At 44.7% G+C, this 14,689-nt stretch overlaps 1 protein-coding gene across 24 annotated transcripts in view; it reads left to right on the top strand.

The window, feature by feature from the left end:
* The window catches only part of FHIT (fragile histidine triad diadenosine triphosphatase), a 1,501,610-nt gene that overhangs the window by 1,486,396 nt on the left and 525 nt on the right, over positions 1-14,689 (top strand). The window lies entirely within an intron of this gene.

Raw genomic sequence — 14,689 nt, 5'->3', positions numbered from 1 at the left:
AGAAAAAAATTAAAGCTAAAAGTTAATATGCTATACATCTTTGTGGATATTGCAGTCATTAAAAAGGAGAAGAGCATATAATGAATAATCTTAGACCAATAAGTTTGAAAATTGGGATTAAATTTATTTTTCTAGAAGAAAATGCAGTTTACCCAAACTGACACAAAGTGAAAAATATGAATAATTTGATAACTATTAAAGAACTCAAACCTGAATTAAAACCCTTCTCACAAAGAAAATGTCAGGCCCAGATAGCTTTACTGGTGAATTCTACCACACAATTAAGAAAGAAACAAGAATCTGAATAAGATTCTCAATAAGAATCTTATGACTGGTGGAACAAATTCTGCCAGAGAAAAGGAAAAAGAAAAACCTCTCCCACTTCTCAATTTGTTGTATGAGTTGCCTTACACATGTACCTGACAGGAACATAACAGAAGGGAAATAGATAGACTAATTGCACATGGAAACACAGATGCCACCGTCTTAAAAGGATACCCTATAGGTAGACAGACAGATTAACTGCAATGTGTGTGCACGATCTATGAAAAGAATAACACATTAGACTAATCTTATGCCTTTCACCAGACTAATAAAGGATAAATGATAGGATCATCTCAGTAGATGCTGAATAAAAGTTGATCAAATTCAACATCCAACTTAATAAACGTAAAAGTTCTAGAAAAACTAGAGCTAGGAAGGAACCTGTACTTAAGGATGAAATGTTGAACATTATTCACCTGAGACTGCTATGAGATAAGAATATTCACTATTAGCCCTGCTATTTCACAGTGTACCCAAGGTCCCAGGTAGTACAGTAAGGCAAGAACAATAAATAAAAGGATAGGAGGATTAGAAAGGAAGGAATAAAACTGTCATTACTGGTATACAATATGATGCATGCAGAAAACTCAAAAGAATCTACTGAGAGACAATTAAAATTAATCAGAAAGCTTAGCAAGACCTCTGAATATAAGATCAACATATGCAAGTTTTGAATTTCTCGGCCGTTGTCTTCGCTCAGGCTACCATAACAAAATACAATAGACTGGGTAGCTTAAATAACAGATAATTATTTCTTATATCTGGAGGCTAGAAGTCTAAGATAAGGGCGCCAACATGGTTGGGTTCTGGCGAGAGCCCTCTTCCTGGCCTGTAGCTGGCTACCTTCTCACTGTGTCCTCCTGTGGAGAAGAGAGAGTGAGCTTTAATCTCACTCTTCTTATAAGGACACTAGTCCCATCGTGGGGCCTCTACCCTCATGACCTCATCTAAACCCGACTACCTCCTAAAGGCCATATCTCCAATTACTATCACGTTGGGAGTTAGAGCTTCAACATGTGAATTTTGAGGGGACACAAACCGTCCATAAAACCACACAGAGTATGAAAAAATTTAAAGTTAGCTTATATTAATATCAGAAATCAAATGCCTAGGAATAATTAAAGATATGTGAGCTTCTAGATAGAAAACTAAAATGTTATTAAGAGGCATTAAAGAAGAATTAAATAAATGGAGACATGAGTGACTCAGTTTTATAAAGACTCAAGTCTTCTCAGATTTACCTATAAATTTAATGCTACTCAGATTTACCTATAAATTTAGTGGTGTCTCACATTTACCTATAAATTTAATGCCATAATTTTTGGTGGTGGTGGTGGGTTTTTTTTTTTTTTTTTTTGTAATATTGGAAAAATTAGTTCTAAAATACTGATGGAAATGTAGCCAGAGACGATTAAAAGAACAAGACAGAAGTATAGGAGGGCTTACCCTTAAAGGATATTGACTTATTACAAGGCTACAAAAGTTAAGAGAGCATGGTGTTGGTACAAGGATAAATAGAGTGATGGAACAAACTAGAAAGCCCAGAAACAGATACAGGCATATATGAACACTTGATTTAAGATAAAAATGACATCACAGAACTATGGGGAAAGGAAAATCTGTTCAATAAATGGTTCTGGAAAAATTGGATATCCATGTAGAAAACTAATGAAACTATACCCTACCTCATACCATACGCAAAAGTCAGTTCCAGGTGGATTATAATTCAAAATCTGAAGTGCAAATTTAGAAGGGAATATAGGAGAATATTGTCATGGTCTTGCTATAGGGCAAGACTTTTTAAATAGGACAGAAAGCATTATTATTAAAAAAAGATTGATAAACTGGACTACATTCAAATTAATTTTGTTTATCAAAAACCATTAAGGGGGCTTCCCTGGTGGCGCAGTGGTTGAGAATCCGCCTGCCAATGCAGGGGACACGGGTTCGAGTCCTGGTCTGGGAAGATCCCGCATGCCGCGGAGCAACTGGCCCCGTGCGCCACAATTGCTGAGCCTGCGCGTCTGGAGCCTGTGCTCCGCAGCGGGAGAGGCCGCGATGGTGAGAGGCCCGCGCACCGCGATGAAGAGTGGCCCCCGCTTGCCACAACTAGAGAAAGCCCTCGCACAGAAACGAAGACCCAACACAGCCATAAATAAATTAAAAAAAAAAAAAAAAAAACATTAAGGGAGAGTAAGAGAGAAAAATGCATGATACAGAGTGGGAGAAGCTATTTGCCACATATACAACCAATGAAGGGCCAGTATCCAGAAGATAATATTTTTAAAGAAAAGAAAAAGAAAAAAATGTATAAGCCAATTAGAGAAAGTCAACAGCCTAGTAGAAAGTACAAAAGGGTTTGAACACACACTTCATTAAAAATAGGTCTCAAAATGGCCAGTAATCCTTAGTCATCAGGGAAATGTATACTTTAAACACAATGAAATACCACTATATACCCACCACAATAGTCAAAATTGTAAAAGACTGACAATATCAAGTGTCTGCAAGAATGCAGAACAACAGAAACACACAAGAATACATACTGTGTGATTGCATTCACATAAAGTTCAAAAACAGGCAAAACTAAATTATAGCGTTTAGAGATACATTCATTTACAAGGTAAAATTATAAAGGAAAGCAAGGAAGCAATCATCGTAAAATCAGCCCAGTGGTTACCTTTGTGGAGGAGGCAAGACAGAGCTTGTGATTCGGGAGGGGAGTGTGGAGTGAGAGGGTGGAAGGGCTGGCAATGTCCTGTTCCTTGTCATGGGTGGGTGGCAAGACACGTTGGCTTTGTATTAATTCTGTAAGCTCTATACACGCACACGCACACACACACACACACACACACACACACACACTTTTCTGTATATGTTATATTTCACCGTAACAAGGACTAAAAATAAATCAGATAAATGAAAAATTTTAAATTAAGGACAAAAGAAAAGGAAGGAAGAGATTGACTTTAATGTATGGTTTAATTGCTGGCTGGATATTCAGTTATTCCAGAATAAGTTTAAACAGAAAAGAATAATTGCCGCATATATTCTTCACAGACACTCCACTACTGAAACGGAGCAGGACCCTACGGTCCTTCCCACCCCACCCCCGTGTCCTCAGCCTGCCTTCTGTCTGTGAAAAAACTTCAGCCGAAGAATAAGTTCAATCAGACAAGTGAGAAAATGCAGAAACAAAGGAAAACAGTCAAACAGGACAAAACAGTAATAGTTCAGTTAGTAAACAAAGCCAAGAACCTTTAGTTCCTCCTCAAGGGCTATAGATAATATTCACAGCCATATCCTGTGAGCTGTCTTGTAGATACTGAAACCCCCAGGAGGTGGGAGAAGTCAACTACCTGATGACTAGACTGTAGCCGTGTTAGAAGCTGCCACAGTTCCGAGAATTGGCCTCAAGGAAGTGGGAACAAACCGACGCTGGAACTGAAGATTAACTGTACCTAAAACAGTCAAGATGACACTGGTCAGACCACGCCATGACCAGTTTCAAGATGACTGTCGGAGCTGACTGTGCTGTTTCTGCACGTAGCCCCTTCCCCCTCAGCCTGTAAAAGCTCTTGCCCACTGGTAATGGCGGGTGGGGCGGGGGGAGTTGGCCATTGGACAGGAGTCCGCCTCCACCCCCCCTCCACCCCCCACCCCCATTTGCCGGCATCCAAATTAAAGCAAACTTTCCTTTCCACCAACCTTGCCTCTTTATTGGCTTTTGAGCGGCGAGCAGCCGGACCCCCGCTGTCAGTTACACTGTTACATCAGAGAGTCGATTCTCCTCGTCTTGGCCGTCCTCCCTGACTTTAAGGGACCACGCTGGCCTAGAAGATCATTATTTCAGGAACTGAGGAGGGGAAACCACCACAGAGGATGCTTCATTATTAATGATTCTTAATGATACCACTTATGGAGATCTCATTATGGGCAAGTTATACCAAGCACTTCGCAGGCGTTATTTCAGTTAAACCCCACAACAACCCTCTAGTATTGTCCCAATGTTCACATGTGGAAACTAGGCCTACGGTCGCTATAGGACTTTCCCAAGGACTCTCAGGTTATACGTGGAGAGTCTGGGCAACCCAGGCAGTCTGACTCTGGAGCCCACACTTACCTTTACACTAAAATTGGTGGGTCTCTGTATAGAAATGTCCTCCTCTGATTAAATCCTAGCTAACTAAAGACAAGAGCTGTACAATGAAGATGAGGTGCAAGATATAGCTTACTCTTACTTCTTCACTAACTTCAGGAAAAGTACCAGTATTTGGTGATTTCTGTGCTGGGGGCTTTGCACAGGTCACTTTATCCAGTCATCACAACCACTCTGCCCAAGAGACAGTGCTGTCCTGTTTCCCTGTGCAGCATCGGCTATGGGCTGAATATTTGCCTGAAAACTAAAACTGCATTTGATGAAGAGGAGTGAATCACAGCTAATCCACCGTGGACCATAACGTATAAGATGTTGCATTCCTGGAATCAGTGAGGACTCCCAAGGGCTCCATTCAAGACCTTTCAGTTAGGGTTTCCTTTAGAGATAGGGGGTTTTCACCAAAAGTCTGTAATTAGCCCTTGGATTTCAAAACATTTAGAAAACAGCTGAGAGAGTCAAACAGAAAATAGGATGGGTGTAGCAGACATGGGACTTTGGAACTGCCAATCTCTCCCAAAACCCCAGTTGTAAGCATGTGACTCCAGCTTGGCCAGTTAGAGAGCTTCTCTACCGTTTGGTGTATGGACATAGAGAGAGAAGCCCTAGAAGGGGTGATATAGACTAGACTTGAGGCTACTGGCAGTCATCCTGCTCATATTTGGAGAAGTCTGATGCAGGACAAGCCCCCAGAGGAAAGGGAGACAAAAGATAAAGGGAGGAGAAGAATTGTCCACAGCCACCCCATCCTCCATAGTTAAAAGGTCGAAAAGGCACTTTTCTCTGGAGGCTCATTTGAAATGGGGTTTCCTTACTTGGCATCAAGAGTCCTGGCTACAACGTGGGCCCAGATTGCTTGCCTCCTAGAGGACCTCTTTAACCTTGAGGTTCTAGAACTCAATCACCAACTATTTGTTGAGATCCCACTTGGAGCCCAACACTGTCTGAGGCACAGTAGGTGAAGTGCATCCCTGCCCCAGAGATGCTGATGATGAATCTGAAGCAACACGACTGATTTAAGAACAAGCAAGCGTGTAACAGCATTCTGCGCAAGTCGGCAGTACAGTGTCAATCCTACCTGTGGCCAAATCGATTTCTCTACCTTATCCCACCATAAAGTAGTTGACTTTGTGTCAGTTGAGTCTACCACCCCATGCCCACAGACAATTACATGCCTTCCAAGAGCCAGCCCCACGGTCTAGGATTAGCCAATCAATTTTAATGCGTATTTAAGAGATTTTTCGAAGTGTGCGAGTCTTTGCGTAAAATGATAGATCATGTAATAATTAAAGCATTAGGAGAGCCCAACTGAGGATTCTCTTTCCACCAGCAGATATCTTTAGGTCAAGAAGGGCTATAAAAACCGGCACATCATTTTCATTCCTTTAAGACAGGCAAAAAATGGCTTTGAATGTAATTAGATGTTCTTAGCAATTTTCCTCTAAAGCTCCATATCGTGTTCCAGTGAGGCTCCAAAAAAGTTAAGAACTGTGGGCATTCTGAGCTGCAAGCTGATGGGGTGGTATTGTTTTGAAGAACTGAAAGCCCATGATATTGCATTAATCATTTTTTAATTAGAAATAAGCCAGAGTCACAGATAGTTATGGGAAAGGGAAGCTTTGTAACAGGGCTCCTCTTAGAACTCTGCCCCCTCTCTTATCTCCCTGGCGACTCCTGCAGATTCCAGAGTTATCCATTTGGAAAAAGGAATATGCTCAAGGCAGTGAATCAGCATTTATCTGTGACATCCCTATCAAGGGTTTGCTTTATACTCTCCTTTCAAGGATCTGTTGTCTATCTGAGCAGGTTTTTCTTTTTTTCTCTTTTCTTTTTTCTTTTTAAGTTTGAAGATCTTGTTTGTAGCTAATTTTTCTTTCTTTAATCCTTCAAAAGAATGGCACTCAATGGAAATGAAAAGTAGTGCAAAAGTTTAAAAGAAAATTATTTCCAATAAAACCTAAGAACTCCCCTCATTCTGGGTAAGGTTTCATGATGCTGCAGTTAAAAATATAGCTTCTTTATATAGAATATCTTATGTCAACTGTTGACCTGACTCTTAAAATACACATCTATACCCTCAAACTCACCCGAGGTCATACAAAAGAATGAACATATTAAAATAGGAAATATGTTAAGTTTATGATCCTTTTAAATGGGACATCAGATCATGTCCCTCCCCTATACTTTGTAAAGCCAACCAGGACCTAATCACGGGAGGCCTTGTAGGCCACAGAGAAGGACTCAGGATAGAATCCAGTCTCATCTCGCCTGACTCTGCCCCCACACTCTTGCCTCCAGCTTTCCTGCTCCCTGGCGGTTACTAGATTATGTCAGACAAGCTCCCGCCTCAGGACCCTGGCATTTTTTGTCCCTCCTGCCTGGAATTCTCTCCTTTCCTCCCTCCATTCAGTATTTGACTGAAATGTCATCTGCTCAGAAGGGCCTTCCCCAAGTTCCCAACCTAAAAGAGAGCCCCGTTTCCTCCTATCCCTTAAACTTACCTTATTTTTCTTCATAGGGCTCATGATCACCTGTCATCATATTATAGACTTATTTGTCTGTACCTTCTGCTAGCAAGTAAGTGTCCGAGGACAGGGCCATTGTCTTTGGCACTTAGAACAGTGCCTGGCATCTCAGGGGTGCTCAAAAACACTGAGTGAATGAATGAGTGACAATATTTCTTTAGAATCTAGACCTTTCTCTGGGCCAGGTACTACACTAAGTGCTTCGCTTGTATCATCTTTAGTCCTCATAACAACTCTATGATGTAGATTCTACTATTTTCCTGATATGTAGGTGGTAGAACTGAGGCATAGATGGGCAAAGTAACTTGACCAAGGTTGCACAGCTAACAAGTCACAGGCCTAACTTGAGCCCAGAGCCCATGCTCTTAAATATTAAGTCAACCCTTTAGATACTCCCAGGGGTCCCCCCACCCCCAGAGCAGCTTCACTATGTGCTCTCCCCAGAGCCTGCACCCCAGGATACTGTCTTAGAGCAGTGCTGTCCAATAGCAACAGAATGTGAGCCACACATGTCCTTTTACATTTTCCAGAAGCCACGTTAAGGACAGATTAAATTAATGTTAATAACATATTATATTTACCCAATATATCCAAATTTAATGATATCTTTATAATATGAAAAATTCCTAATATGAAAATTATACAAATATAAAAAATGAATGTGATAGTGTATATTCTTTGTTTAGAGTAAGTCTTTGAAGACGGGTAGATGTTTTATACTTTCCGCCCATCTCCATTCAGACTTGCCATGTTTCTTAGTGCTCCTTAACCATGGGTGGGTGGTGGATACTATGCTGGACACTGCACTTGTGAAAAGGGGTTGATCTCTGGAGTTAAGGAGATCTGGTTCCAATCCTGCACTTACTGTGTGACTTTTTCCCAGCTGTTAAACTGGGGTTCTGATATCTACGCCACGGGACTGAAGTGAAGATTAAATGAGTTTTCCATACGTAAGACTGCACACCCCTAGCACAGGAGCTGGCCAGATGGCTTTCCCTCCCACCCAGAAAAGAGAAGCTTCTGAGCATAGCCTTCAGGGCCTCTCTCCTCACTCCAGTTGAGCCCTTTGAGCCAGTGCCTCTGCTTCCACTGTCTGCCAGGGGTAGGGAGGTCTCCAGCGGGAGGGACAGAGTGGGGCGGGGGGGCCCCTGGCTCGAGGCCTTCTCCCCTGGACCATCCACCTGAGCTCTGGAGAAGAGGTGAGCCTCCTAGCCCCCTTGCAGGGCACATTTATAGGGCTCTGCATATCACCAGGGGTCTCTTCCTGGACAAAATAACCCTTAAATCCCCAAGGTGACCAATTAGCTATCTCTCCTATCAGCGGAAGAGAAAGTTTCCATCTCCCTACTGAGAAAAATCCGAGACTCTGAGCATCTTTGGGCTGGAAGGGAGTTTAAAGAGGCATTACTTCAACCTGTTGTTTTACAAAGGAAGAAACTGTGGTCTAGAGAGCAGATACAGCTTGCTCAGGCACACACAGTGATGGTACAGGCTTAAAACTAGACCTTTGTATTTACAGTCCATCTGAACACATGTAGAGATGAAGCTATAGAGATTTCCCTCTATGGGCAGCTGACACCTCTGTACGGGATACGTTCATCTTTGTCTTTTCACAATCTGCATTTCATTCTCAGCACTAGAACCTCGGGAGAAGCAGGGTAGTGTGAAATAGTCTCTATTCCCAATAACCTTCAACTGTGTTTTCTTGCCAGTTTTCAACCCTTGATATTTTGGTGCCACATAGAACTTGAACGTAATTCATGTTAGCCTATTTGTGAGTTACTGAAGTAAACCATAACTTATTTGACCATCAGTTTCATAGCATTAAAATACAACATTAAAGATGTCATCTCTGTTTTTGATGAGAGGCTCTGCTTCAGGTACCAGACTTTTACCCATTAGCCTAAGGATTTTTTTGGATTGTAATCTCAGCTTACATACAAGGCAAACGGAACACAGTTCTATCAACTTCAGTGCCTTTTAAATGGTGGAAAGGAAAAAATATAATGACCCCATTAGGCTGTTAAATGTGCTGAACCCCGACAAATTCTCACCGTCATGATCCTTGAGTATTTGTCTATAATCCCTCAGCAAATATACCTTTTATTCAACTACAGAGTTGTAGACACTCCAGACACAAGTGCCATTAATTAAATAACACACTCAGCAAACTCTCAGAGCCATTAATTATCAAAGGTAGCCTGTTCCACACTTGGCTCGAAAATTCTATTATAACAGGAGAGCACAACTAGAGCGAAGGAATATGCTGGAGGAAGGTCACCCTCAAAAGCACGATAAGAAGAAGCTGCCAGACAAAGTAAATGACAAAGCACGCAGACCTCTTAGCTTTTCCTTTGCCCCTTGGAGGATTTGAAGGAAGGGAAAGTGTTTCCCATTGTAGGGACTTTCTTTCTCAAAATTAGTTTCGTTCGTGGTAGACGGAAGGAAATATAAAGTAATCCTTTTTCATTTCCACTGAGTCTTGGGGAAAAGTAATATCAGCTAAAGATTTAGAGACAAATAAAGGCTATTCTTCATCAGCTCCATCAGAACGCGGAAGCCTTTTAGGGAGAGTCTCTGAGAGGCACGGATACAGGGAAGTGAATGTCCATGGACCAAACAGGGAAGACAGAAGCCTTAGTGCCTTCAAGTGGGACACGAGAACACGCCCACAGAGCAGCACGAGTTGCCTAGGGGTGGGTTTGCTCTGCTCCGCCCCCTCACTCCCAACACCAAGCCTCAAAGCTTGTGTAGCTTCGTTTGCCAGGACACGAGGGGATCAAAGAGGAGATAAGCCCTGCCGGGCTGCGGTAAATCACTCACAGCCACAAGCGCTGGCATCATCTTTCTTGCATGGTCACTATTCTTTGTGTTTGATTTATCCCTTCAAAGAGAAGAGTGACAATGCTGAGTCTGTGGCCACTCCACAAAGGACAGCCCCGGGGTGAGCCCCGACCTCGCCTCAGGACAGAGGTCTGCATCTCCCCTCCTGAGAGGGGCTGGCCACATGGTGCCCGGAGCTGTTTTCTGTGCCCCCCTCAAGGAGACAAATGCGGAGGATTGGGAAACAGACCCTGTTTAAAGGGAAGTTAAGGGGCTTCCCTGGTGGCTCAGTGGTTGAGAATCCGCCTGCCGATGCAGGGGACACGGGTTCGAGCCCTGGTCTGGGAGGATCCCACATGCCGCGGAGCAGCTGGGCCCGTGAGCCACAACTACTGAGCCTGCGCGTCTGGAGCCTGTGCTCCGCAACAAGAGAGGCCGCGATAGTGAGAGGCCCGCGCACCGCGATGAGGAGGGGCCCCCGCTCGCCGCAACTAGAGAAAGCCCTCGCACAGAAACGAAGACCCAACACAGCCAAAAATAAATAAATAATAATTAAAAAGCTCTTAAAAAATAAAAGGGAAGTTAAGTAACACCCTCTCATAGTAGGAAGTTGTGTTATTAATCCGCATGTGTAACCAGCCACAGAGGAACAGTTTTGAGTGAGAAAAAGTGCTGGGAAGTTGCCCTGCTCTCTTGAGCCCATCCTCACATCACTGGGTTTCTGGCCACTGCACTTGGGGAAGGGTAACCCCTTCCTGGCTGTAAATGGAAGGATAATTGCATCGCCTCGGTTACTAATCAGAGTGGCTCTCTGATCCTTGCCATTTCTTCTCCCCCAGCTTCTTTTTTACCCACGTACTGTAAGAGATTGCCGTCAGCAGCTTTTGTGGTCCAATTTCTGAGACCAGTTTATTAAGAAAAAGCTGAAAAGCAGGGGTCAGGGGTGCCTGCCCTTAGAAAATGGCTCACCTTGCTTTTGGTGTGAGCAAAATGACTTTCCATGGCTGTCTGCCTGTATCTCAAGCCTGCTACAAACCAAGAGTTACTTTTTTTAAAAAAAAGAGAGAGCTATTACAGAGGAATTTTATGTTAGGGTCTCACAGCTTTGTTTTGTGGGCGAGTGTAGTCACTTTGTTTTAAAACCATTCCTGTGTCAGCTTTGGGATGGATGCAAAACAAGTTAATTTATTCATCCTTGTGGGCAAGAGGCACTACCTTTGATGGACAATACTTGTCCTGTACGTGTGGCTCTGCTAAGAGGGCAGAGGACAGACAACCTTAGTAGAAGTTGAATATTTGCCACTGAAGGCTCCTGAAACCTGTCTCCAGCAACTGAATTGCTTTGGGCCTTTGGAGCATTTTACTGGGAGCGCACTCTGGAATTGAATGAAGAGGGAGACAAGCTCGGGAGTCTTCACCTTCATGCTTAATAATTCCCTGCCAGCCCAGGCCACACTCCAGATGGTTAGATCAGAATCTCTAGGGCAGGGGTGGAGGCTTGGCATTGTTTAGACCTCCCCAGGGGGTCTAAACCACAAAGCAGCCTAGGTGAGAAACACTACCTTAAAGAAACAGGGAGGCAGATTGCGTTTTTATGGTCCCAAAAGTTCCTTTGACACTCTACCAAGGTAGATTACCTGGGGTCAGCTCCCACCCAGGTTCATCTTTAGAAAGAGAGACAGTGATCTGTTTTCTTAGCTTCCAGACAAGAGGGGCCTCCTCCCCTGGGCCTCTAGGATGTAGGAGGGAAGGGGTTAATAGGGAAGAGTCTCCTTCATTGACACAGTAAGAAGAGGTTCCCTTGAATATACGCAGAGGGTGGTTGGAACTGTTGGAAACAAAGGACTCTGCCCCATTTTTTGTGGAGAGAGACTTTATGGAAGCCTGATGTTGCCCGCATGTTTAAGGAAACATTGGCGTGGTTCAGTTCAGACCGCGGCTGGGATCCCCTGGCCCCCTGCTTTCACCCTGTACTTACTCAGGCAGGACAACAAACTGCAAATTGACTCCAAACACTTTCCTGAAGGTTTCAGGGAGAGATGGGCGAAAGGATTACAGCCCACACAGCAGATCTTACTCAAAACTTACTTACATCTTCTCCATCGGACTGTTTTATTTTCCTTCCTAATTCAAAGCTCCCCTCTCCAAAAATCTCTTCTACCCTGCAGAGCCACGGGGCCTCCCTTCTGTCTCCATTTCCTGCTCTGTAAAGCCAGCCCCTGCTCTGAGCTTTGTGATGCCACCTGTTCCTCCTCCAGCGTGGCCTTGCAGGGGGACGGGACAGTCGCAGCTCATCTTCACTGTGTTCCTTAGGAACACAGAAATACTTGAAAAGCACGTGTTCAGGGGGATCAGTCAAACCTCGGACAGTCTGGGCTTCTGTTCTCAGAACTCCGAAAGCCCACATTTTCTGGACTGCTCACCTGGCACCCGATTATCTACTGCCTTGCCTCACCCTGTGTGATGGGTTTCCCCAAATGGGCTGGAAGCACCTCGAGGATCTCATTATTCAGCTCTTTGCACCCTCCTTAGAGCCTTCTTCATGCTTCAGTAAATACATGTGTTGATACGCCCACATAGCATTGAAAACACCACTGCCTAGAGGTGAGATCAAAGGGAAGTGGAGACACGAAGGGCACGAAGTACATGTAGTCCAACCAGAAGATGGCAAGGTGAGTCCGTTGCCCAGACGTGCCCTCTTGGGGAACGAGGCCGAATCTCCCCCCGTGTAGCTGAGCACTGACTTTCACTTGCTTGGACGCTCGTGGGCCTCTGCTGCCTGGTGGCCTCTGCCTGGCAGTGCAACACAGAGAGTAAGTAGTGATGAGGACAGCAACGGAGGCTCACACTGGTGGGTCCTTCTGGTGCGGTAGGCACGGCTCTGAGCGCTTTACGTGTGTTAACCCCCTCAGTCCTTCCCGCAGCCCCAACCCTGCACGTCTTACATCACCCACTCACGCACACACAGCCAGTAAACGACGAGGTTGGGCTTCCGCCCCAAGTCTCAAAGTCCGACATGTTCACTCGCTGTGCTCTGGCAATGAAAAGCGGACTCTTGCCTCCCACAAGCTTCCAGGCTAGTTGGAGAGAAGGAACTGCTGAAGACAGAGCCTTAAGTAGCCAGGCGGACAGCTTGAATGCCAAGGCCGTGTGAGGCATGCTTTGCAGAAGCATCAGAAGCAGACTGACAGAAGGGCTGCTCAGGAATGGACGCGCAGGCATCCAGAGAGATTCAGAAATTACGGGGCTGGTGTCGGGAAGGGCGGGTGAAGGAAATAACACAGGGCCACGGTGTTCAAAAGACCAAAAATAAAACCGAGGGAAGCTTCTCCTAGGACATAAATCTGCCCTCGACAGGTGAGGCGGAGGAAAAGAAAGGGCACATCCATTCTCAGGCCTGCACAGGTGCCTCTGACTCAGAGTCAATAATCGTTCAAGGACAAGGGCAATGACGAATGATGGGGAGATGCCGCACGTGTGCAAGCAAGATGGGCGGTGCTGGGAGCAAGAGGGGAAGATCCCTGCGCCACACAGGAATGAGACACGCCCCCTTCTGCAGGGGGTGGGGAGGGTGCAAATTGACTGGTACCTACCCCCTACTTTCCACGCCTCACTTACAGACATCAGTGGACCTGGGGAGGCGGGGAGGGGATCCTGAACCGAAGTGTGAAGGCTGAAGCAAAAGTGAGTTGATTTCTGTGTTCTGGATCCTGGAAGGGAGCAGATGTAATTCCAAAGGGATGCCCTGCCTGCCCTTTGCTCTGTGGCCTTCTTATGAACTTATAGAAAAAGTATAGTGCTAGACTCACTAAAAACTCACTCCATGAACCAGAGGCTGAAGTGTGTGCCCGTGTGTCCTCAACCAGTGGGGCTGAATGGGCCCATATTGAGGTATTGAGCATATTCTTGAACTACACACCAGAACGAGCAGGAAGCTGGGTCCTTGCACCTTGGCCTCCCAGGTTTGTGTCCACAGTGTTGCACTCAAAGCCAAAAAGAGTGAACAGTAAGTGAAAAGCCATGTAAATCTTCACTGAAGTCTCTGGAAAACCCTGAAGGAAAGTCCATTCGTGCTTCTCCACAGTGGTTCTCAAACTCTCTTCATATGTCACACCCATGGTAGCTGCCCCTAATATCTCCTAAGAGCCCTTTCTTTCAACCTCCCCCGAATTGTATGAAATCTAGCCTGGAAAATTCTGCTCTGTCTCCCCCTCCTATTTAATTTTCCCTTTCCTGGAATGGTGTGCCCTTGTAGTGTCCTCCAAGAAAGTTAGCCCCAGCTAATCCAGCTCCTGACCACACCCACGTTACTAATCCCAGTAAGTAAGGCCCAGAAGCCAAGGCTCCGACAGGTTCTCCTTTGGGGTAAAGAGAGGGTATCAGAGCTATGAAATACATTTCTATGAGCTAGGAATTATCTTTTCTTTTTCTTTTTCTGCAAATAAGATTAAAGGGCTTCCCCCACTTTCCTATTTTATAAGTAGAAATCCTTTGTTTTAGGCCTGGCCTAAATCCTTCAGGTAACTTGGCCTTGAAGCAAAGCTGATTCTGCATGCTACATACTAGCTCAAGAATTCCCCCGATCCAGGGGCGGGCGCCTCCGACTCATATGGAGGCTTGTTAACAAGCACAGATTCTTGGCCTTCTCTCCACACCTGCTAATTCAGAATGTGGAGGACAGGCTGGAGAAATCTGTGTTTTTCACAAGGTTACCAGGTACTTCTGATAATGTCTATGTTTGAGAATCTATTCTTATCTAATTCAAGGTCTGAATTGGCTTCATTTTGTATATAAGACTTGCGTCCTTAAAACAGATTAAGAGACCATGCGGTTGACCTCTGGGGCCTAGGCTGTGGGCAGA

This window comes from Balaenoptera ricei, chromosome 11, assembly GCF_028023285.1.
Source record: "Balaenoptera ricei isolate mBalRic1 chromosome 11, mBalRic1.hap2, whole genome shotgun sequence".
Taxonomy (NCBI): Eukaryota; Metazoa; Chordata; class Mammalia; order Artiodactyla; family Balaenopteridae; genus Balaenoptera; species Balaenoptera ricei.
Note: the sequence above shows the minus strand (reverse complement) of the source record. Positions and strands in the feature narration are given on the sequence as shown.